Source organism: Podarcis bocagei (assembly GCF_964188305.1).
Source record: "Podarcis bocagei genome assembly, chromosome: 17".
In the NCBI taxonomy this organism is placed as follows: Eukaryota; Metazoa; Chordata; class Lepidosauria; order Squamata; family Lacertidae; genus Podarcis; species Podarcis bocagei.
The window spans coordinates 35,359,583-35,383,356 of NC_138143.1; the positions used below are offsets into that span (position 1 = coordinate 35,359,583).

Here is a 23,774-nt window from a genome sequence, read left to right on the forward strand (position 1 = left end):
TACTGTTGGTCTCCATGTCTTCTGTCCTACAAGTCCTAATAGGCAGAGGCGCTGCTCTGGCACCCAGACTGGCGCATATGTTGTGCACCCAGGGGCGGGGCTAGCCACCTGCACGGCGGGGCTAGCATCCCAGGGGGGCGGTGCTGCACCCACCATATGCCCCTTCCTCCGCCAGTGCTAATAGGCAGCCGGAATCACTGCAATTACAGAAGAAGGAAAAGAGGCAACAGGAAGCAAGTGAGTCACAATATTTCACAGATTCTCTCCTTCCATTCAGGATGCATGTCTGTAGTGACTCATGGAGAAATATAACAGATGGGCTCTACGGAGACGATGACATGGAGTAAACCTTTTGAGTGTAAAAGCTAAGTGTGCTTCCAATTTTATTTCAGAAAAATGTGCTTCTGCTATCCAAAGTATGATGAAAAAATACTACTAGAATACTAAAAAAATGCTAAAGTAGTATGACAAATACTATTTTAATTATTTTGTAGGAGACATTTCAGCTGGTGTGGGGTTTTTTTTTACCCCTGTATATCTAGTCAGATGCGCCTATTGGAAAGTATTAAAAGCTGCATTTATCCTCCTCTGCACCTTACAAATAGCACCACTGACACTTCTACACAACCAGCAATAGGAATGCAACCCTGCAAAGTTCAAGTCAAATACCCTGAGCCTGAAGACTGCCTGGCTGAGTCAAGCTTCAGACATTGTTCTGTGATTTATTAAGGTAATTTGGGTTAATGTTTCACAGCAGTGCGTTTATATTAATCTAAATGTTGGGTGTGGGGGAGTGACAGGTTGCAAAAGATCCCTTATCAGCCTTCCAGCTCTAGAGTCTATGAGGATTCTTGTATTTCCAGATGCCTCCTCTTGTCATTTTCAGGGTTCTTCGGCTCCCCTTTGCAAAACGGTCAGAGGGGAGTGGTCAGAGGGAGAAGACTGGCAGGAGGAGGAGTCAGAAGCTGGAGAGGTAACAGGGCTTAGTGAGTGGGGAGACTCTGTGGCAGAGAGCATCCCAGAATCAGGAACTGAAGCAGGAGAAGAATCATAGAAACATAGAGTTGGAAGGAAGCTGAGAGGCAAAGATGGGTCAGGCTTATGAAGAGGCATGAGGGTCTCCCCACCATTCCAGACGTCCGGCCTGAGGATTTACCAATGACTGGTGCCTAGTCTAGCGTTGCTTCCCTGAGTTCGGGTTCTGCCATGACAGGCTGCAACCACCGCACACCCTGAGACTGGGTAAGTGGCCATTAGCAGCCAGTGGCATGAAGTGAGAACATTCATAAGATAAATTTTCTGTGTTGCTGGGTGCACATTCCAACAACAGTAATGGAGGGGGCGGGAGAAGCCAATCTGAGGTACCGTTTTTATCACCTCTCTGTGATATGTGCATTATAAAATACGCAGGCGCATGTACATCCAGCTCAGGGGTGTCTCTTGGCTTCAGGCGTTTTCATACTACCTGTGTGTTGGCTGTGGCTGATGGGAGTTGCAATGCTGGCTGAGACTGATGGGAGTTGTAGTCCTAACATCGGAAGGACATCTGGTTAACCAAAGCTGCTGCACACGTTCCCAAGCTTATGTGGGAATGACAAAGGTGATGGCAGCAGCCGTCATGCTTGGTGAGGAAATTCATGAAAGGAATCCCAAGTCTTCCCACTGCATCAACACAGCAAATATAGAATTCCTGCCATGTGGTATTCAGGGTAAAGGTAAAGGTAAAGGGACCCCTGACCATTAGGTCCAGTTGTGACCAACTCTGGGGTTGCAGCGCTCATCTCGCTTTATTGGCCGAGGGAGCCAGCATACAGCTTCCGGGTCATGTGGCCAGCAGGACTAAGCCACTTCTGGCAAACCAGAGCAGCACACAGAAACGCCGTTTACCTTCCCGCCGGAGTGGTACCTATTTATCTACTTGCACTTTGACGTGCTTTCGAGCTGCTAGGTTGGCAGGAGCAGGGACCGAGCAACGGGAGCTCACCCCATCATGGGGATTTGAACCGCTGACCTTCTGATAGGCAAGTCCTAGGCTCTGTGGTTTAACCCACAGCACCACCCGCGTATTGAGGGTATCACCCCTTTAAAGGAGCAATAAGAATTATAAACAATAATTATTAACAGCACACCTGGAGATTATGGTGACATTTTTACACACACAGACCCCAACACTAATTTGAGCAACCAAACAACGGGGATATTTGTTTCTTCTCTATATTGCCTCCAGTGAATAATAACACAGAGAGAATTTCCCCTCATGAGGTCTCACATTATCGTTATCCCCCCCCCCTTTGTTAGGAAACACGTAGGCTGGAATTGTTTGCTTTTCCTCTGGCCTTATCGTATTTAATTAAAGCTCTTAAGAATGTTTCTGATAAAGTAGTGAGTAGACTATTCTGTGCCTTACGCAAACAACCATTCTCCCACAGTCGATGCCTTAAGAAAAGCCTTGGTGAGGGGCGAATGCTGCAGTTTGAAAGGGATTAATGGGCAGAATGTGACTTGTCACTTTCTAGCCATTATTATCAATATCCACGAAGTGCTATTTCCATCAAGGCTGGCTCCCAGTTAAATTTTTCTCATTCTTGAAGTTCCTGCCCTCATCCTTTTAATCTGCTCTTGCCGGCTTGTAGCAGCTTCAGCCTGTGGTATGTTTGTGTGTGGTAGTCAGACAATTTTTGCAGCCCAATCCTAGGTGTGTTTTCATGCTGAAGGAAGTCCCACCATGTTCATTAGAGCCTACTCCCAAGAAAGGGACTGTTTAAGACTGCAGCCTCTGTTTTGAAATACGGGCCGCCTCAGGCAGGTGAAGGGCTTGGTGGGTCAGAATAATTAACATGATATCGTTTTATGCATTGCCAGAAGAGAAAGCAAAAGAAGACACAGGTTTGTGTAAAATGCACACATGCTAATTTATCTGTATAGATGCAAATATAGAAATAATTACTATGGGAAGGACTCCAGTAGTGAGTCCCCTCAGCAGAAGCCGTGCAAAGCAGACTCTTCAAGGGTCCCTATTTTCCAGGGACAGTCCTGGATTTACAGAAGCCATTCCAGTTTCTGATTTGATCCCAGAATATCCCACTTTTTCTTAGGACATCCCTATTTCCATCAGGAAGACAGGAGTGCCTGGCGTGCTCTGGTCCATGGGGTCACGAAGAGTTGGACACGACTAAACATCAAAATTTCCATCAGAGAAATGTTGGAGGGTATGGAATATGATGTCTCTGTTTTCATTGGAGAAATGTTGGAGGGTATGCAAAAGGGCTTCCACTTGGGCAGCTGGGCTTTCCACCCTCGCCTCCCCCTGTGCACTGACCGAGCCAGCAGTAAATCACACTTAGCAAGCTGAAGTTAACTCTTTACAGTCATACCTTGGGTTAGATGTGCTTCAGGTTGAGCATTTTCAAGTTAGGCTCTGCGGCGACCCGGAGGTAACATGTGCAGACACTCAAAATGATGTCATGCGTGGAAGCAGCAAAACGCGACCCACACAAGTGCAGATGCGCAGTGGCGTCTTACATTTTACTCAGGATGCGAACGGGGCTCCAGAACGGATCCCGTTCGCATCCAGAGGTACCACTGTATTAGCAAAACAGGATCTGCACAGGAGTGTCAGGCCTTGCCCCCACGAAACAGTTGCTGAGATTAAGATCCCTGCCTCCCCACGGCCGGCTATGTCTCCTCCTGCGGCATTCTTGCCCCAAAGTCTGCTGGGCCCACTGGGTTACAAGAACCAGAGAGGCAATCTTCTGGGAACAAATGGGATCATTAGTAACAGGAAGAACACGCCTCGTTAAAGTGTGCCTGTTAACGTTCCTAGGGTGTTTGGGTGTGTGGGTGTTGTGTTAACAGATATGCTTCTCTCCAGCCTCCACCATTTGCCACTGAAGCCACAGAACCCAGAGGCTCAGCATTCATAAAGTTTATGACACTAACCCTTTATCTGTTTTGGCAATCAGCTGGCTCCTATTCTTTGTTTGCTGTGAAAACAGAAATCTTCCCCCCCCCCCAAGCTAGCTTGTAAGCAAATGAAAGAGCCCCGATTGTACTCAGGTGTGGTGCTTTCTTCTCAATGTGCTACAGGAAACAATGGAGGCAATGCTCCCAGTACGTTTCTGAGCACAATTCAAGTACAAGTCTTATAGAGCAAAAAATACGGTAAGTTAGGCTTTGAGAAGCCCAAGGTTGCATAGTGGGCTTTGTGGAATTTGAACCCGCTGTGTCTTGATCTAAGCTCAACACTCCAGGCACTATATAATTTCCATGCTAGTGTTGCAGGAGGAATCCAGTCTTCTCTCTCTTTCTCTCTCAGTTCAGAGCTCTTTCTCCACCTTTGGAGAGGTAGATCTAACGCATCTTTTGGCACCTTTTTCCATTCTGCCTGATGGTGTGTAGTGTGCCACACCCACACACCACTGCCAGGACTGCCTACGCCTGTTTCCATCCGTTTTCAAATGGACACACTGCAGAATCAACCTCCTCCCACGAGCTTTTATTTCTTGAATGAAATCAGTTTCTCAAGAAGTACTTTTCAGGGCCAAAAAAATATATGGGATAGATCTAGATTGTGCAGTGGTACCTCAGATTACAGACGCTTCAGGTTACAGGTGCTTCAGGTTACAGACTCCGCTAACCCAGAAATAGTACCTCGGTTTAAGAACTTTGCTTCAGGATGAGAAGGGAAATTGCGCGGCGGCGGCGGGAGGCCCCATTAGCTAAAGTGGTACCTCAGGTTAAGAACAGTTTCAGGTTAAGAACGGACCTCCAGAACGAATTAAGTTCTTAACCCGAGGAACCACTGTATATGGACTGTGTGGGAAAATCTCCATTGATTCTAAAATAAAATGCTGTGTTTGTAGGCAGCCGAAATCCATGGAGGGCAGTGCAGATTGCTTTAATGTGGAATGCATTTCCAAATTGGACAACTGTGCTGCCCTAAATCACAACACTTCAGCCATCAGATATCTCCCTGCACAGCCTTCAGCCCACAACACTCACAGCAATCAGTGTATTTTGATGTGAGCAGAGGGAACCATCTTATTTCAAACCTAGACAGGCTATGCCAACATTTTTCTCTGGGGGAAGTTGTTATCTGCAATCTTTTACAAAGGAAAAGGGAAGCTAACATTTATTGTGTAGTCTCTGGAGTCTTGGTAAGGACTGTCTCAGTTATATTCTTTATGTCCTGGAACACAGAGATGAGAGAGAGTGTGTATTTTATTTTATTTTATTTTATTATTTATTGCATTGAATTGCATTTTATTATGGGTACATAATGCTTCGTCCAAGGCTAACCCCCAGTTTGAGAGTGCCATCCATGGGTAGGCAAACTAAGGCCCGGGGGCCAGATCCAGCCCAATCGCCTTCTAAATCCGGCCCCGGGACGGGAATCAGTGTGTTTTTACATGAGTAGAATGTGTGCTTTTATTTAAAATGCATCTCTGGGTTATTTGTGGGGCCTGCCTGGCGTTTTTACATGAGTAGAATGTGTGCTTTTATTTAAAATGCATCTCTGGGTTATTTGTGGGGCATAGGAATTCGTTCGTTTCCCCCTCTCAAAATATAGTCTGCCCCCCCCCAAGTCTGAGGGACAGTGGACCGGCCCCCTGCTGAAAAAGTTTGCTGACCCCTGGATCTGTTTCCCAAACATATTTATCTGGCCCTCCAAGACCCTAATCACTTTGGTGGTGGTTCAAGAAAGAAAGAAAAATGGCACAGTGCTGATACAGTGGTACCTTGGGTTACAGACGCTTCAGGTTACAGACTCCGCTAACCCAGAAATAGTACCTCGGGTTAAGAACTTTGCTTCAGGGTGAGAACAGAAATCGCACGGCAGCAGCGGGAGGCCCCATTAGCTAAAGTGGTACCTCAGGTTAAAAACAGTTTCAGGTTAAGAAAGGACCTCCAGAACAAATTAAGTTCTTAACCCGAGGTACAGTACCACGGTATAGGCCGAGGACAGCACCCTGATGGAGAGAGGCAGATGACTCCTTCATCAGATTGATCACTTAATGAGCGGAGATTGAGAGCGACAACTCCCTACCTTGACTGATTTGCACAGATCAACTAAGGCTGAGGGAGGTTGCCTGCCTCTCTGTGTGTGTGTCTGTGTGTTCTATGTGTGTGTGCATGCGAGTGTATGGAGTGGCCATTTGCTCTCCTACTTTTAAGGCTCGCCAGGTTCTGGGAAATGGGTCTGGAATGCTTTCTAGTGACAACGTGGCAGCCAGCTGCTGCTCCAGCTCTGCCTGCTCCTCCTCTCCCATTATTTCCCAACTTTTCCTCTCATCTGCCTGTGAGCAAACAACTGTTGTAAATCTATACTCTTTTCCTCTTCTTCCTCCCTGGAAGGGTCAGGATGGGGAGGCGGTCTCCACCACTCCTCCTTGGCTATGCACAAGGTGGCCATGAAGGAGTCACAAGCACCTGATTGGCTAGTACCTGTGACATCTTGAGTTTCCTACAATGCCCTTGTGGAACTTTGTACTGTGAAAAGTTAAAATGACAGCCCCCCAGTGGGGTCTGGGAAATTAAAATAACAGCTCACTGATCAGAACACTGCTGCTGCCCACCACAGCATGGACTTTGAAGACACTCGAACTCAGGACGAAAACGAGAAACGTGCTAAGAGGAAGGCACGTTTGGCAAGCCATCACCATGATCAACTCCCACCTGGAAACCCATGTCCCCACTGTGGAAGGACGTGTGGCTCCAGAATTGACTTCCACAGTCACTTACGGACTCACTGTTAAGACCGTGTTCATGGAAGACAATCTTACTTGGCTACGAGTGATCGCCAAAGAAGAAGACTATCTCAATTATATAAGAACAAACATACTTCTGGGTTCATTTTTTATTCTATTCTTAAAGGAAAAGCCAGTAATGGATATATATATATATAGATAGCAGGGTCCTACCCACTCCTACCAGCTTCAAGATATTCCTTAGATATAGGTGAGGTTATTTCAGAAGGCCTATTCGCTATATGAAAGGGTTGTTTGCTTCTCTCTTTCAGACCAGCTTAGGGTCATGATGTGAATGGTGTGACTAAGAATTTTGATGAAAACAACTGCTTTTGTCCTTCCTGTCGGCTGCCACAATCAGAGAGAGAGAGAATTTTTGTGTGTGTGTTTCTTGCATCTGACTGCCCCACAGCGAAGAGAATCAAGAGGAAATATTCTCTTTGAAGTCTTTGTGCTGTGTGCTTTAAAAAAAAAAGTCTTAAGGCAGCAGCGATGTGTTCTTCAAAGAAGACAAGCCAACTGGATATAAAAAGCACCCATGTTCTCCTATACCCACCTGTGCAGCAGACCACATGATTTTTTTACCAGCAAAGTCTAATCAAAAAGTGCTTCTAAGGAGCATCACATGGAATGGAATGCGTGTTGGGGAGGGAAGGAAATGTCTCTTGAACAGAAATTCCAGTGTATAGAAATGCCGGCTGGGTAATCTTGAAGCCGCGTCCTGAATAGCATCTCTGTGCTAATTCCTCTGTCCTCAGAAAGACAAAACAGAGGACTGTAGTCCAAGATCTGGTTAGTTATTTGAAATCAATATGTGAACTTCAGCCTACTACTGCTCCTGGCCATGTGCCACGCTCCTTCCTGCCCGTTCTGCTTCCTTCTTAGCTCTCTTCAGATGCCTATTCCCACCACCACTCCCATTATGGAGAACCATGTAGAGAGCAACATCTTGGCTCCTTTTCTTGGTCCCTCTTTTGCTCTTAAAGTTGTTAGGAGATCCCCCATTCCCCTCACAGGGCTACAATTCTCAGAGTTCCCCATGCAAAGGGATTGGTTGTTAAACTTATCTGGAAATTGTAGTGCTGTGGGGGGAATAGGGGGCCTCCAAACTATACGCAGCACCCTTAAAAAAATACATCTCTCAGAATTCATTGCTGTTTACAGTTGTATCACAGTGCTTTCAATGCATGGTGTGAAAGTGTCCCTTCCCCACCACAAAATTCCATTACAATGTAGTTAGTGGAGAGGAGTAATAATTTTGAATCACTGGTACTTTCTAGGGGATCTGATCAAAAAGAGCTGCTCTGTACGCTTTTGAATTTTTTAGCCCCTCTTTTGCAGTTTTACTGTATTGCAAGCTTCTTTGAGTGCATTTATGTGGAAAAGTGGGAACCAGAGTGAAGTAATCCATAACAATTCACTTAGTATCTCTCTTGTAAATGCAAGTTGAAGGTGAAATGATAGATCATGAATAACTCGAATTACCTCAGGTCTGCTCACAGGGGCAAACCTTGGATTGTTGTTGTTTAGTCATTTAGTCGTGTCCGACTCTTCATGACCCCCTGGACCAGAGCACGCCAGGCACTCCTGTCTTCCACTGCCTCCCACAGTTTGGTAGCTTCGAGAACACTATCAAACCATCTCGTCCTCTGTCGTCCCCTTCTCCATGTGCCCTCCATCTTTCCCAACATCAGGGTCTTTTCCAGGGAGTCTTCTCTTCTCATGAGGTGGCCAAAGTATTGGAGCCTCAGCTTCAGGATCTGTCCTTCCAGTGAGCACTCAGGGCTGATTTCCTTCAGAATGGATAGGTTGGATCTTCTTGCAGTCCATGGGACTCTCAAGAGTCTCCTCCAGCACCAGAATTCAAAAGCATCAATTCTTTGGCAATCAGCCTTCTTTATGGTCCAGCTCTCACTTCCATACATCACTACTGGGAAAACCATAGCTTTAATTATACAGACCTTAAATCTTGGTTACAGCTCCTTATTTTGGAGCCAGCTGAAGCACGAGCCAGGATCTGGATGACACACTAAACCAAACCATGGTTTCTCACAGCACTGGCGGAGGAACAGGAGTGCAGAGGGAGTGGACCGCCCCCGGCACCACTATTCCAGTAGGGTGCCACACCCACAGGCAGTGCACCACGCCCCCAGAACACGTGCCACACCCTCGGGTGGCGGGCCACGCCCCCAGGTGTGTGTCACGCCCCCGGGGGCACACACCATGCCCACTGGGGGCACCAGCCACGCCCCCGTCTGCTCTCCGCCCCCAGTAGCGGAGCATGCAGCTTCGCCACTGCAGGGGAGCAAAATGGTCAGAGAGGAGAACAAAGTTGTGACCATCACCTCTCTGGAAACCCACATGCTTGTGTGCTCATGATGTGAACCATAGGTGCTAAATAAAATTTTACATGCTCTTTCATGACAGATTGGCGACTGTGGGTGAAGCATACATAATCGTGCCACGGTTACCTCAGACATGGTTACTTATTTTTCAGTGGTTACCCCAGTGTTATACCTATGAATTAAGGCTTCTCTCACACAACAGGGAAGGGGGTTGCTTTGTTTGTTTATACAGTGAAAAGCCTCCTTGTTGTTGTTACAGCTGAGAGCTGCCACCACCTTGTGTTTACCTCTTTGTTTAGCCATTTACAAATCTCTCCTTTTGCTCAAGTAGCTAATGAGCAGCCCTGCTGTGCCGAGTTGCTGAGGTTGTTAGCATATCTTCAGAAGGAATAGTGGTTACATAGCGCTAGCTGCCATTCCTACTGAATGTCAAGCTGGTCCCAGCCTGTGGAATTTCCTAAATACATTTTCTCACCAGGAGGATCCTGTCTGATCATTCCAACCCACTCATTACATTTCCTTCATCCTTTGGTGTTGAGATGATACAGAGGCCACAGGAAGTGAGGAATCTGTATTTTGGATGTGCATATAAAGCAAAAAAAAGGGGGGGGAATGGAGGCAGTGAGAGATTTTACTTTCTTGGGCTCCATGATCACTGCAGATGGTGACAGCAGCCACAAAATTAAAAGACGCCTGCTTCTTGGGAGAAAACAATGACAAACCTAGACAGCATCTTAAAAAGTAGAGACATCACCTTGCCAACAAAGGCCCGTATAGTAAAAGCTATGGTTTTCCCAGTAGTGATGTATGGAAGTGAAAGCTGGACCATAAAGAAGGCTGATTGCCAAAGAAATGATGCTTTTGAATTATGGTGCTGGAGGAGACTCTTGAGAGTCCAATGGACTGCAAGAAGATCAAACGCATCCATTCTTAAGGAAATCAGCCCTGAGTGGTCACTGGAAGGACAGATCCTGAAGCTGAGGCTCCAATACTTTGGCCACCTCATGAGAAGAGAAGACTCCCTGGAAAAGACCCTGATGTTGGGAAAGATGGAGGGCACAAGGAGAAGGGGACGACAGAGGACAAGATGGTTGGATAGTGTTCTCGAAGCTACCAGCATGAGTTTGACCAAACTACGGGAGGCAGTGGAAGACAGAAGTGCCTGGCGTGCTCTGGTCCATGGGGTCACGAAGAGACGGACACGACTAAACAACAACAACAAAATATAACAGTCTCGCAAACCTCCCAATACAGAATAGTCATTTTAGAGTTCTCCGAGGCCTAAGTGTAAATTTTAAAACATTGTACTGTGCACTGACATTGTGTGTAGTTGAGGTCTGTACCTTTTGAGTGAAGTTACAGGTCTCCAAAGGACCATCTTCTCTCCAGGATATATGTGTGTGTGTGTGTGTGTGTGTGTGTGTGTGTGTGTGTGTGTGTTTTCAAGGTCACGATTCCCAGCTCAGCATATTTCTATCCACTGCAAGTTTCAAATTGCCAGTTGCTTGAGTGATAAATACTGTTTATATAATTGGATTAACAGCTCCTGTTTGTCATTCGCTCATCTTGCAAATGTTCCTTTTGGCAAGTAGTGCTTTACTACCTGGGACTTGATGTAACACGGGATGGGGGGGGCAGAGTATACAAAAATACTTTGATGTGGCCTGTAGCTTCATTTGAAGCAATCAAAATGGATTCAGTTCTTCAAGAGACTGAACAAGTCCTTACCCATTCATTTTCACTTGGGAGAATTAAGATTTTGCCTGTGAATCTCCTTCATCTGTGCAGCTACTTTTCTTTCTCACGCAAGTAAGAAAGAGGTTACATTCCTCGCCTCATCCGCACCAGTTTTCTTCCCTTCTTTGATGATGTTCATTTAAAAATAAATGCAAGAATGCTGAAAATTTCAGCTGCACAAAAATAGGCGTTAGTGCACAGTGAGGCTCCGCAACTTTCTTGGGAGCAAGTCTCTTTGAACTTAATAAAGCTTGCTTCTGAGGATTGGGCTGTCAGACCACAAACGTCAAAGGGTGGCAGTAGTTTCAGAGATAACTCACACAGGACTGGCCCAAAACATTTTGGCACCTGAGGTGAATCTCAAAATGGCACCCCGCTCCCCCAGCAGGGAAGAAGAATAGAGGGGATCTTCTTTATAGCCTCCCCTTGATATAACTACATCTCCTATTCTCTACCTTCCTTATGATTCAGGCCAGCATTTGCTGACATAATAATGTCAGTTCCTACGTACTTCTTAAAATACAGAGAATGACAGGTTTAATGGTACAAGTGACTTTGTAGACCTCATGGTAAAAGTGCTAAATCTGAACATGTGTTCAGATCCAATGTGGTTTTCAGTATGGCATGAGAGCAATCATCTGAATTGGACTCTGTCTCAGGCTTCTAGAAGGGTCAATAAAACTATATATATATATATATATATATATATATATATATATATATATATATATATCAGGAACAAGGGGGGTGGGAATGACTGCAGATATTGAGTGATGAGGCCCTTCTTTGGGTGCCACCACCCACTGAGTTTTTCTTGGTGGAGGTGGTCCCCATGACATGAATAAGATATACTAGAGCTACAAAACCGATTCATTTATATTAGCTGGAAAAACATTTTGTTTATTTTCCCAGGCTACTAGAACAATGCTCTTGCATACAGCTCTTCTGCTTCGCCACGTCTGTTTCTGATTTTGATTGATGTTGATTGCATTACTGTATAGTATTATGTTGTGAGCCACCCACAGGACTCTCTTGTGGAAAGGCAGGATGCAAATCTAAACATAAATGTAAATAAACAGAGCGGTGCCCTTGCGCGAAAGGTCCCAGATGACCCAGAAGAAGGATGGAGCAGAGAAAAATAATAGGTTTCCCTTTGAAAAGCTGTGCCTCTCTTTTCAAGGCTCCAGCATCCCTTAATCTATATACTGAGAGATGTGCCTCCTATTTCCAAAGCTCTAATACAGAAGGAAGAAGCCAAGAGCAGTTGATGTCTCCTTAAATTAGGAGCAGCGTGGCATGAGATGACTCAATATTGACATAGTTCCTGCTTCCATACAGCTGCTGCCACAGTATTTTTACCAGCAGTGAGGTCTGTTCATAGTCTCGACATCATCCATATATTAATATTGTTACAAAAGGTGCCTCCCCCTCTCTCTGCTGAGCAGTAACAAGAGCCCATGGGGTTCCAGGCACTCACCCAAGGTCTGTGTTCCTTTGGAGAACTGAGACACAGCGGAGACTGTTGTAGCTTTAAGAAATGTGGTTTATTTACCCATTTACACCTTCAGTCTGCATGGAGGGAGTCCAGATCTTACAGCATGGTAATTTCAAGAGGGGCTTTCTCCCCCACAGTGCAGCCATGGACTCTCCCAGCCTGCCTTCAGCCAACCTGACCAAGATGGCTCCCAGTCTTTCTTCTTCCTCCCAGAACACCTTGCTCAAAAACTCTCTTTTCCTGTCCACACCCAATTACCCTGGGCAACCTTCCAATTCCCCTGTCTCTGTTCACACCTTGGGGCATAGAGGAAGAACAGTTCTCTTGCATTGCCAATGATTCACCTTGTCTTGTTTCTTAATGGTCCTGGCCAGGTCATTTTTACATAGGCTAGTCCAGGAATTCCTCTGCAGCCTGTATTTCTCCCTTCACACCCCAAACAATCAAAATCCTACCATTTATTAATTTGTAGGGTTTAGGAGAGTTTCTCCCCCACAAAAAAATCAATAACAATATACAAGTAACATACGGCTTTGCCCTGGAAACAGATATACAGTTCTACCTCAGCAACGGTGGTCTTTAAAATGAGTTTGGGGAATCCTGAGGTTCCTTCAAAGCTTAACAGGGAGTTCCCCAAAAAGAAGGAACAGTAAGATAAGCTTACTGGAAAGACAGCTTTCAGTACAAAATCTTCCACTGCGACGTAGAGCCACAGTGGGTATTATCCGGGCTAGGATCTGATCACACAGAGTTCCAACAGGCCTTTTCAGTGCCCTGCATGTTCGCCCCCTAAGGACAAGTCCAGCCACACAAGGATGCGATGGCAGATGTGAGGAGGAGATACCACCCTATTTTGTGGAAATATTTACAACATCTAATTAGGGGGCTGCACCGTACGCATTGGTTCATGCAATGCGTAATGAACTTCTGGAATTCATTAGTAAGTTGGTGATGGCTTCTAGTTAGACGCCGTTTTAAAAGGATTAGACAAATTAATGGGGGATAAATGTATCTGCAGTTATAAGCCTTGAGAGCTGAAGGGAACATCTGTGTTCAGAATACAGATGGAGGAGAATTTTCTTAGGTCCACATTTTAAAGAGAAGCGACCTGATATAGCATCTTCCAGATTTATACACGGGCTGGAATGCAATTAGGCTTAGAATTTTGCTCTTCTGCAAATTTTGCAATACAGTTCTCAGCTAAAAGATGTACCAAAATGCACTAAAATGTGCATTCTAGGATAAAACAGATTTAGAAATGCATACATGGAAACATAAAATAGTATTTAAGTACATATTTTGTGATAAAATACATATTTAAGCATGTAGTTAAATACAATTTTCCATATGGTCCATTAATCTGCCATTTGTTCTTAATGCAAAAATATCACCAAATGGACTTATGTGGCACAGACTGAAAACAGACTGTACATCCCAAGTTCAAAAGCCCTGTACTTCTAAAAATCACATAGGGCAAGCAGAGGATAACCTTTGCCTTCATATCCTTGTTACAAACTGCCCAAGATATCTGTCAGAGCACGGCTGGAAACTGAAAATGATGGACTAGATGGATTCTTGGTATGATCTTACAAGGATTATCTTGAATTATTATACAGTATTAGTTTTAGATATTGTATGTCCTGGTAGTTTAAAATGTTCTGTTCTGCTTCGCCTTTGGAAACAGTGTGTATTAATCTGACCTTAGGAGGACCAGAGAAATCTGCTACTCTTACAGAATTCTCTTTTGCAGATTTTCACAGAGTTAAGCACCCAGCTATGATCAACAATCTCATCCACTGCTACTGCCCCACAATTTAGGAGTCTTAAATTCTGCTTTTTGAGAGGTCCACAAAATTCTCATGTTGAATATCCGATTTTACATGTAAGTAAGTATTTTTCTAAATGTTCACTGAAAATCCTAAGTTGGCTAGGTGACGGGTAAAGGGACCCCTGACCATTAGGTCTAATCATGGCCAACTCTGGGGTTGCAGCGCTCATCTCGCTTTATTGGCCGAGTGAGCCGGCATACAGCTTCCGGGTCATGTGGCCAGCATGACTAAGCTGCTTCTGGCGAAACCAGAGCAGCGCACGGAAACGCCGTTTACCTTCCCACCGGAGCAGTACCTATTTATCTACTTGCACTTTGGCGTGCTTTCGAACTGCTAGGTTGGCAGGAACAGGAACCGAGCAATGGGAGCTCACCCCGTCGCGGGGATTCAAACCGCCAACCTTCTGATCGGCAAGTCCTAGGCTCTGTGGTTTAACCCACAGCGTCACCCGCGTCCCTTCTACCGGAGAGTAAATTGTTGTCTAGTACTTTGCCTTTGCAGTGGAAGTAATTAGGATCCAGAATGTGGCACCAATGTCACAAAGAGGCACAGAAGTGCTTATCTGACAAGCCAAACCTCTGTTGCTGACAGGTTATAGTAATCTGGCTCGGATAAAGAGATCTTTGTTGAAATAATCAGCACCACCCAGGTAGGTACACATACTTGTCCCTTGGTCTTGGTGTTGATGGCCAAGAACAAAAAAACACCAAAAACATTTCTGGTGCATCTGCGGTCATGTGTCCTCAACAAAAGTGCTTGATGGTTCTTTGTTCTGGATAAATGGAAGAATGCTTAATCCGCAAAAGTAAATAAAAGCAGCCAATGATGCCAGAATTGGATCCTGTAACTTCAGTTACCTTCATGTACTGACAAAAATATTGTCTGAACTCATACAGCTGCCTACACACTGTGCCTTTAGCGCATATTCAAAGCACACCATTTTCCTCAAAGAATTCTGGGCACTATAGTTTGTGGAGGGTTCCCTGGAATTGTAACTCTGTGAGGGGGAAATTGCAGTGGCCAGAATTCTTTGAGGGGGGAAATGTGCTTCTAATATGCTTTAAAAGTAAACTGTACACACATCCTAAGAAACCATTTATTCAACAGGCCTACTGTGTAATGATTACTAGTCGAGAGGGTAGGATTCCTCTCTTTGCCAAGCCAGAACACAGGAGGAAATCCAGCTGCCTCTGTAGTAACTTGAATACAGCCCAAGGCCATCCTTTCCCAACCTAGCTGTGATGGCCTGGGATTCGGACTCAGATGCTGAACCTGAGGAATCCCAGCCTGCACAGGAGTCCCCGCCTCCAGGGCCAGCTGAGCTGGGGCTGGGGCATGAGCCTGAAGGGTCCTCACCTGTGCTGGATCCTCAGGTGCAGGCACCAGCTGAGTCTGCTCTGGCTCCTGAGGTGATGGAGGACCCATTGCCTGCAGGTGCTCCACTCTCAGCCCCGTCGGGGGAAGCTGAGGTTGCCTCTGGGTCCGTTAACCCTCCAGCCTCTCCTGAGCTGCAGGGGCTCAGGGCAGAGAGGCGGAGGGAACTAAGTTCCTGCAGGAGGAGTGCTCGCCTCCAGGCCAGGAGAGGCGAGTCACCTGTGGACCGGGGCCGCCCTATGCCTCGGGGCAGATAAAAGCCGGTCAGCCCCAGTCCCAGGTTGCGGGAGCAACATTGTTGGTAGCCTGTTCCTGCCTGCACCCGGTCCTGCTCTTCTGCCAGAGTTTCTGACCTCACCCGACTCCCTGCCTTGGACCCCGCTTCAGCTTTGATGGACAGCCTCCATACCGCACCCTTGACCTCGGACTGGACTCGGACCTCACCACATGGTAAGCCCCCGGGACCAGCACACTAGTGATCTCCAGATATTTTAGACTAAAACTCCTATGAGCCCCACTAAGCACAGCCATGCTGCTTGGGGCTGATGAGACGTGTTGTCCAAAACATCTGGTGGCAGAAACTCCAGCTCCTGGGGGCCAAGCCCAATATTTTTGGGGTGGGGGCTGGGTCCCCAATGCCCCAAAAGCTCAGAGGCAAAGCACGGAGCTGAACATGGCGCAGCTCTAGTGGCCGGCTCCTTCTGCCGCAGAGGGAAGGAGGGTCAAAGCAGCCTTCCTCTTGTGGTGAAGCCAGGAGGAGGTGGAAGAAGAGCTGCCGGCCATTGAAGCCACGTGGCCTCCATGTTCGGCTCCGTCCCCAGCTCCTCCCAACATCCTGACATCATGCGCATGATGTCACACACACCCATCGCCCTTGCAAGCTGGCGCCTCTGTCTGGTGGACACCAGGTTGAGTGTGATGGCCTGGGACTCGGGCTTGGACTGGGAACCAGAGGAGTCTCAGTCCTCTGCCTCAGGCAACCAAGTCTGGGGCCTGATTCTGAAGAGTCCCAGTCTGCACAGGTTCCCCTGCAACAAGCACCAGCTGGGACGAGTCAGGGGCCTGAGCCTGCCCTGGCTCCAGATGCGGGGATTACCTCCTTGCCTTCGGCTGGGCAATCACTTACAGCTGCTCCACTACCAGTTGGGTCAGGAGAAGCTGAGGTGGCCTCTAGGTCTAGTAACCCACTGACGTCTCCTGAGCTGCAGAGGCTAAGGTCTGAGAGAAGGAGAGACCTGAGTACTCGCAGGAGGAGTGCTCTCCTTCGGGGTGAGACAGGGAGGTGAGTCACCAGGGGATCAGGACCGGCCATTACCCCGACAGAGATAAAAGGCTGTCGGACCCTGCCCCAGGTTGCGGGAGCAACATTGCTGTTTGCTAGAACCTGCCTGTGACCCTGTGCCTGACCTAGCCTGGTTTCCTGCCTTGTGACCTGCCTTGGCTCTGTCAGATTGACACCTCGCGGAATCCTTGGATTCGGGACCGGACCTGGACCGCGTTGCTCGTGTTTACCTGCGGGCCCAGCACATTGAGGAAAGTTAATCTAGATTGTGAAGCCATGGGGTGTCCCATCCCAGACAAGACACTGTAATAAGACAATCTGATGTTTACCTGGAAGGAAGTCCTATTGAACTCAGTGCAGCTTCTTGCCTCCCCTGCAAGAAAAGGTCACAGGACCACAACATTAATTTCTTTAATATGATTAAATATTAAATGGTACATAATGAAATGTTATGCTAAATTCTGCTAGAGGACTCTGGAATCTTGGTTTCTAAACCACGACGATTAAAAAAATAGTATCAAACTTGTCCATTGCTCCAAGTCACTAGCAACAAATTTAAAACACGCATGTAAGTAAAAACACATTACAACCTAAGCACATTTACACAGAGCATCACGCACACCCAATAACGGCAGCAGAAAGCAGCCAGTTGCCATTGTCGCTGAGCACTAGACAAAAGAAGCATTGTCCCCTCATTTTTGAAGACGTATTTTATCCTAGGCACCAGTCCCGTGCCATTCTGTTTGTGGGCTTTTTGCCAGCTGCGATCAGGAATGCTGTCTGAAGCAAATGACAATAATTGGGATTTGCAAAATGGCCAGTTCTTTTCAAAAAGGGAAAACGCGGCACAAAAAGGCTCATCTATGATCCAGCCCTCCAGCCCTTCCAAGTTAACACATGAAGACAAGAGTTTTTATATGACACAGCTCTATTTGGGGGAGACTCGGTGACTTAATGGGGGGAAAACTTTCCCTTTTTACGCTCCTTTGCTCCATCCTTTGGAGACCAGCCTTCTAACAAAGCCCTCCTATTGTGAGAGGCATGATGGCGCAGCTGCAGGTGTCCTGGTAGCGACACAGGACAAAGCCCATTTGTTAATCGGCCGTGTCACAAGGCCCGTGGTCCCCTTCTCCAGGCATCGCCACAGCCTTCAAAAGCAAAATCTACACATTCAGTCAAAAGACCTATTCTCCAAGGATTTCTTAGCAAGTACTGTCCCTGGGGTATGTGTATGTAAAAGCAAGGGTCTGTCTTTGCCCCAGTGCTCAGATCTGGCTCCTGGTCAGCTTGGCGATTCTTTGAAAGAATCTGTGTGGAGACTGTTGAGGCATTAAGAAGAAGGGGGGCGGCTTCCTTTTAGCCCCTTTCAAGATAAAGAAACCACCATCAAAACTCTTTGGAAAGTAAAATTGTTGACATTATTCATTCAGTAATACTACATTTATATTATATTCATTCAGTAATACTCAGTAATATTATATATTCAGTAATAGTAACATTATTAAAAGTGTCCTTTTTGTGCGTGTCCGCACACACTTAATTGTAGGTTGCTTCAAGACTTTTGGGTAACGTTCAGCGAGCAAGTCAAATACAGTGGTATCTCGGGTTAAGAACTTAATTCATTCCGGAGGTCCGTTCTTAACCTGAAATTGTTCTTAACCCGAGGTACCACTTTAGCTAATGGGGCCTCCCGCTGCCGCCGCGCTGCCAGAGCATGATTTCTGTTCTCATCCTGAAGCAAAGTTCTTAACCTGAGGTACTATTTCTGAGTTAGCGGAGTCTATTTCTGAGTTAGCGAGGTACTATTTCTGAGTTAACCTGAAGCGTCTGTAACCCGAGGTACCACTGTAAATAAAAACAGCGAACAATACCTTGCATTTTCTCTAACAAAATCAATGTGGCATACATGCCCCACTTTTATCTTCAGAATAAAATAGTCTCAGCGCCCACTTGAGAGGTGCCAGAACAGAGTTCCGGCTGAAAAAAAATCCCTGGTCTTGTGTAATCTCAGGTCTGTTGATTATCTTATCGATATTTGTATTATTGTCGGCACTGGTTAGTCACTTGTCACTGTAACCATTTTGATTTTAGGTATCTATAGCTGTCTGCTCATTTTTTACATTATCTTTCCCTCCGACCTCAATCTTCTCCATTCCCTCAACCACTTGGGTACACACTCCTGACAGTTTAGGACTTCACATCATGTGCCTGATGAAGTGGTCTTTCGTCCATGGAATCTTACATGCCATATTGACATTGTTCGTCATTAAGGTGCCACAATTGTTGTTCTTGAAAAGTAGGCTAGGCTGAGAGACAGAGTTGTTGTGGGTGGATTTGAACCCAGGTTTCCCCCGTCTAAATCTGACACTATAACCACTGCACCACACTAGACAGAAAGCATTTTACTTAAGGTGGTTTACAGCAAAAATCATGAGAACGTTGTCATAACAATGCAGCTGAATCATTTAAAACCCAACACAGCAGAGTCAGCAGGAAAGTGGCTTTGAGTCAGTGATTTTAACAGTGCCATGGGTTTGCCAAATAAGAAGGCTTTAACTTCCTCCCTCAACCTAAACCTTGGATAGAGAGAGTTCCATGGCCAGCCCTCAACTGTGGCCAGCCACTTCCCAAATAAATAGCAAAGAATCAATGTTGGGGTGAAGATGGAGAAAGAGGTCTGCTTGACCACAGCTGCCTAGATCCATGATCTCAGGAAATGGAAGTGTCTCTAGAAAAGCTCCCCAAAATCCACACTTGGGTAATACCTTTATTAAAGGTAAAGGGACCCCTGACCATTAGGTCCAGTCGTGGCCGACTCTGGGGTTGCGGCGCTCATCTCACTTTACTGGCCGAGGGAGCCGGCGTACAGCTTCCAGGTCATGTGGCCAGCATGACTAAGCCGCTTCTGGTGAACCAGAGCAGCACACGGAAATGCCATTTACCTTCCCGCTGGAGTGGTACCTATTTATCTACTTGCACTTTGACGTGCTTTCGAACTGCTAGGTTGGCAGGAGCTGGGACCGAGCAATGGGAGCTCACCCTGTTGCAGGGATTCAAACCGCCAACCTTCTGATCAGCAAGTCCTAGGCTCTGTGGTTTAACACATCCCTTGAATACCTTTATTAGGACCAAGCAAAAAGACTTGAATACCTTTATTAGGACCCTAATCCCTTGAATACCTTTATTAGGACCAAGCAAAAAGACTCGATTTGGTAAGCTTCCGAGTTCTCCACAACTTTTCCGTAATGACCTTACACACATTCTGCATAATCCAGGCAGAAGCCACAGTTGCCTTCATATAATCAGGCAGGGGACACCCATAGGCTGAGGCCCGAGGCTGCATGTGGGCTGTAATAACAGGCTATGTTGCTGAGGTGCTTTCAGTCTCTGAAAGTATGGTACAAGATGCATTTTCAGTTATATTACTTTCTGAACGTTTTGAAGGACCCGTTCTTCTGTTGAGAAGCTCAAAACAGCAGCACACAAGAGTGCTTCCAGACAGCAGTTTGATGTGGAATCAGTGCTGTTCATGTTCTAAAGTGTTTTGCATTGTCTACCTGATATTGCTGCTGTCAGGGCTGCCTCGGGTCTCAGCTCACAAAGACCAACGCCAAGCTCTTCTTCTGTACAAGGATGTTTATTGCAGTTCATTAATGGTTCCACAACCGAGGCGTGCAGCCCCGCGCCTCTTAGCCTTAGACGTTAGAAGTCCCCTCTGAATCGGTCCCTCCCCTACACCAGCTTAATAAGCTAACGCTGCTCCACCTTTTTCTCTCTTTCCTTTTCCGCAGGGTCTTTCTGCCCATCGGGGTTCCTCCCCTCCTGCTTTCTCCTGAAGCGGAGTCTCCAGACTGCTCCTGCCCCCTCCTGCGGGCTTTGGGACCTGGCCCCTCCTCCTCCGGGCTCCCTGTTCTCCCGCGCGCCTCCTCATTTGAACTTGGCGCGCGCGCCCAACTTCTGACCTTCCTCTTGACAGTTAGGCTACTCCCCTCACTGCCCTCCTCCCCTTCTGGGAGAACGGCTTGCTCTGACCCCTCCCCTTTCTCTGTCGCCGGAGCTGCTCCCTCTGACACACTGGAACCTCCCCCTCCTTCGCTGCGCTCTGGTGGGGAGGCTGGCCCTGATTCCCAGCTGCCGCTTTGGGGTCCCCTGCTGGCCCCCCGCTCCTGACACTTTCCCCCTGGGGCTCCCCTTGCCCTTACCACAGGCGCCCCTCTCTGGGAATCCTCTGATTCACTGGAGAGACTCATGGAATCCCTTGCGTCATTGCTATCCTCTTCCTCGCTGTCCTGGGATTCCTCTCCATCGCTCTCCATTTCCTGCCTTCCCTGTGCCTCTGTCCCTGTACCCCTGACAGCTGCCATCAAGGAAGAAAAAGAAAGGTTGTCCTTTGTCTTCATTTAATCTGGATTTACCCGTTCCATGGAAAGTCGATGAACAAAAGTAACCTGTTAAGCATCCGCAATAATTGCTGGTGTGGATGTGTGTTAGCACATCCTTTTGGAAGCTTCCTGATACCGAGTCAGATTATTGGTCTATCTACCTAACTCAGTGCCTTTTACATTGATTGACAGCCGCTCTTCAGAGTTTCAGGCAGGAACTCTTTCCTATGTGGGGAACCTGGGACCTTCGGTTGTTTTTTTCTAAATGGTTTTTTATTAAGTTTTACAATTTTATGATCCTTACAATGGCATTATCTCAAAGAAAAAGGAAAAATACAATTCCCACACTCTCCCTCCATGATTTCCCTCAACTTCCTATTCTGGTCCTTTACCTATTAACTTCTCCTGCTTATTTTATTAGGGACGCGGGTGGTGCTGTGGGTTAAACCACAGAGCCTAGGACTTGCCGATCAGAAGGTCGGTGGTTCAAATCCCCGCAACGAGGTGAGTTCCCATTGCTCGGTCCCTGCTCCTGCCAACCTAGCAGTTTGAAAGCACATCAAAGTGCAAGTAGATAAATAGGTACCGCTCCGGTGGGAAGGTAAACGGCGTTTCTGTGCGCTGCTCTGGTTCGCCTGAAGCAGCTTAGTCATGCTGGCCACATGACTTGGAAGCTGTACGCCGGCTCCCTCGGCCAATAAAGCGAGATGAGCGCCACAACCCCAGAGTCGGCCACGACTGGACCTAATGGTCAGGGGTCCCTTTACCTTTATTACATTCTTTAGATTAAATATTGTTCTATTCTTATTCTTTTTATACCATAATTGTTTTCAAATTGCCTCTTATACTTTATTATTTCCCAATTTTTACATCTTAATCTCTATGTTCGTTTTGTTAATTGTGTGTACTCAAACCCTCCTAGTGAGTTCACGTCTTTACATTGTTTCTGTAAGTACAACATAAATGGTTCCCAGTTTTTTTTTAATTCTCTATTGTCTTTGTCTCTAAGTTTCCCCAGTTAGCTTCACCATTTCCGCATAGTCCATCAGTTTTTCTTGCCATTCTTCTTTAGTTGGTATCTTGTCGTCTTTCCATTTTTGGGCTGGTAATATCCTGGGACCTTCTGCATGCAACTCAAATGCTCTGTCACTGAGCTGTGACCTTGCCTCAGTTTTGGCAAGTGGTATGTCATGTACGTAGTAATGTATTATCTTATTCCTCACCACTCAAAGACATCCTAGCTATTTGCTTTCTGCCAGTCCAAACAATACACGTGTGCCCGTTTCCAATGACTGTCCCATGCTGAAAGGTGAAGGTAAAGGACCCCTGACAGTTAAGTCCAGTTGCAGACGACACTGGGGTTGCGGCGCTCATCTTGCTTTACAGCCCGAGGGAGCCGGCGTTTGTCAGCAGTTTTTCCCGGTCATGTGGCCAGCATGACTAAGCTACTTCTGCCACAACGGAACACCGAAACCAGAGCAGCACACGGAAACACCGTTTACCTTCCCACCAGAGCGGTACCTATTTATCTACTTGCACTTTTGGGCGTGCTTTCGAACTGCTAGGTTGGCAGGAGCTGGGACTGAGCAATGGGAGCTCACCCCGTCGTGGGGATTCGAACCGCTGACCTTCTGATCGGCAAGCCCAAGAGGCTCTCTGGTTTAGACCACAGCGCCACCCGCGCCCCTGTCTCATGCTGAAGGCCTGCCCAAATTCCAGCAACCCAGAATTCCAACAATCCCTTTTATTGTCACAATAATCCTGTGAGGCTGACCAAGATCACCTAGTGAACTCCAATGACTGAGTAGCGGCTTGGACTCAAAAACAAGTTCAACACGCTTATTAAACCCCACCGCTTCTGATTGATGGCTTAGTGAACTGAGGGTTAGGCGGAGGACAAGGGATGTTTGTGAAGCTCAGATTTTCCTCAGAATTTGCAATTGTTTAGCAAGCTTTTGGTTCCTATTTATATATAAAAAAATATCTGCAGGTCACTTTGAGACACTTGTTAAAAGCAATGAGTAATATCTTAACAACAACATACACCTAGAAGGACATAAAATTCATTGGTTATTCATATTAATTGTATAAGTCACGAAAGTACTTCAGCAACAACAACGCTGGGATTCAATCCATACAATTTATTTTGCCCTGACTTGATAAAGGGTTCCATGGAGATGAGCTATTTAATATTCATAAAGCTTTCTGCACACAGATGTTAAAGAAAGGCTCGAGTGATTAATTGATTGGCCACTGTTGAGCTAGCGTGTAACTGGAGAATTACCTTTGTTGGAGTAGAATCAGAAGCCATTGGAAGGTTTTGTCGGGAATCTAGTAAATAAAAGATTCCCATGTCTTAATGACACAGTAGTGTTATTGTGCCCAGTGGTTCAACAATTTCTCTGGAGAACTAAAGAAAGGCAAAAATGCAAGATGTGATATTTCTGTTTCAGCATCCTTTTAGTGAGAGAGATGGGGAAGATTTGCCGTCGTTGTTACACCATCATAGTGGCAGCCACAAAAGCCAAATAATAAAGGGTGGTGTGGGGAGGTGGGCATTAAAGAGACTTCAAATATTGATTCT

The 23,774-nt window shown here is 46.4% G+C and overlaps 1 protein-coding gene across 2 annotated transcripts in view; it reads left to right on the plus strand.

Moving 5' to 3' along the window:
• Positions 1–306: 306 nt before the first annotated feature.
• The window catches only part of PRAG1 (PEAK1 related, kinase-activating pseudokinase 1), an 87,925-nt gene continuing 64,457 nt past the window's right edge, over positions 307–23,774 (plus strand). Inside the window, exons 1-2 of one of the 2 annotated variants that reach the window (XM_081176136.1) lie at positions 307–730; positions 887–973. The gene's annotated coding sequence lies outside the window, so the exon portion shown is untranslated. The other variant, XM_081176135.1, reaches the window with a different exon arrangement.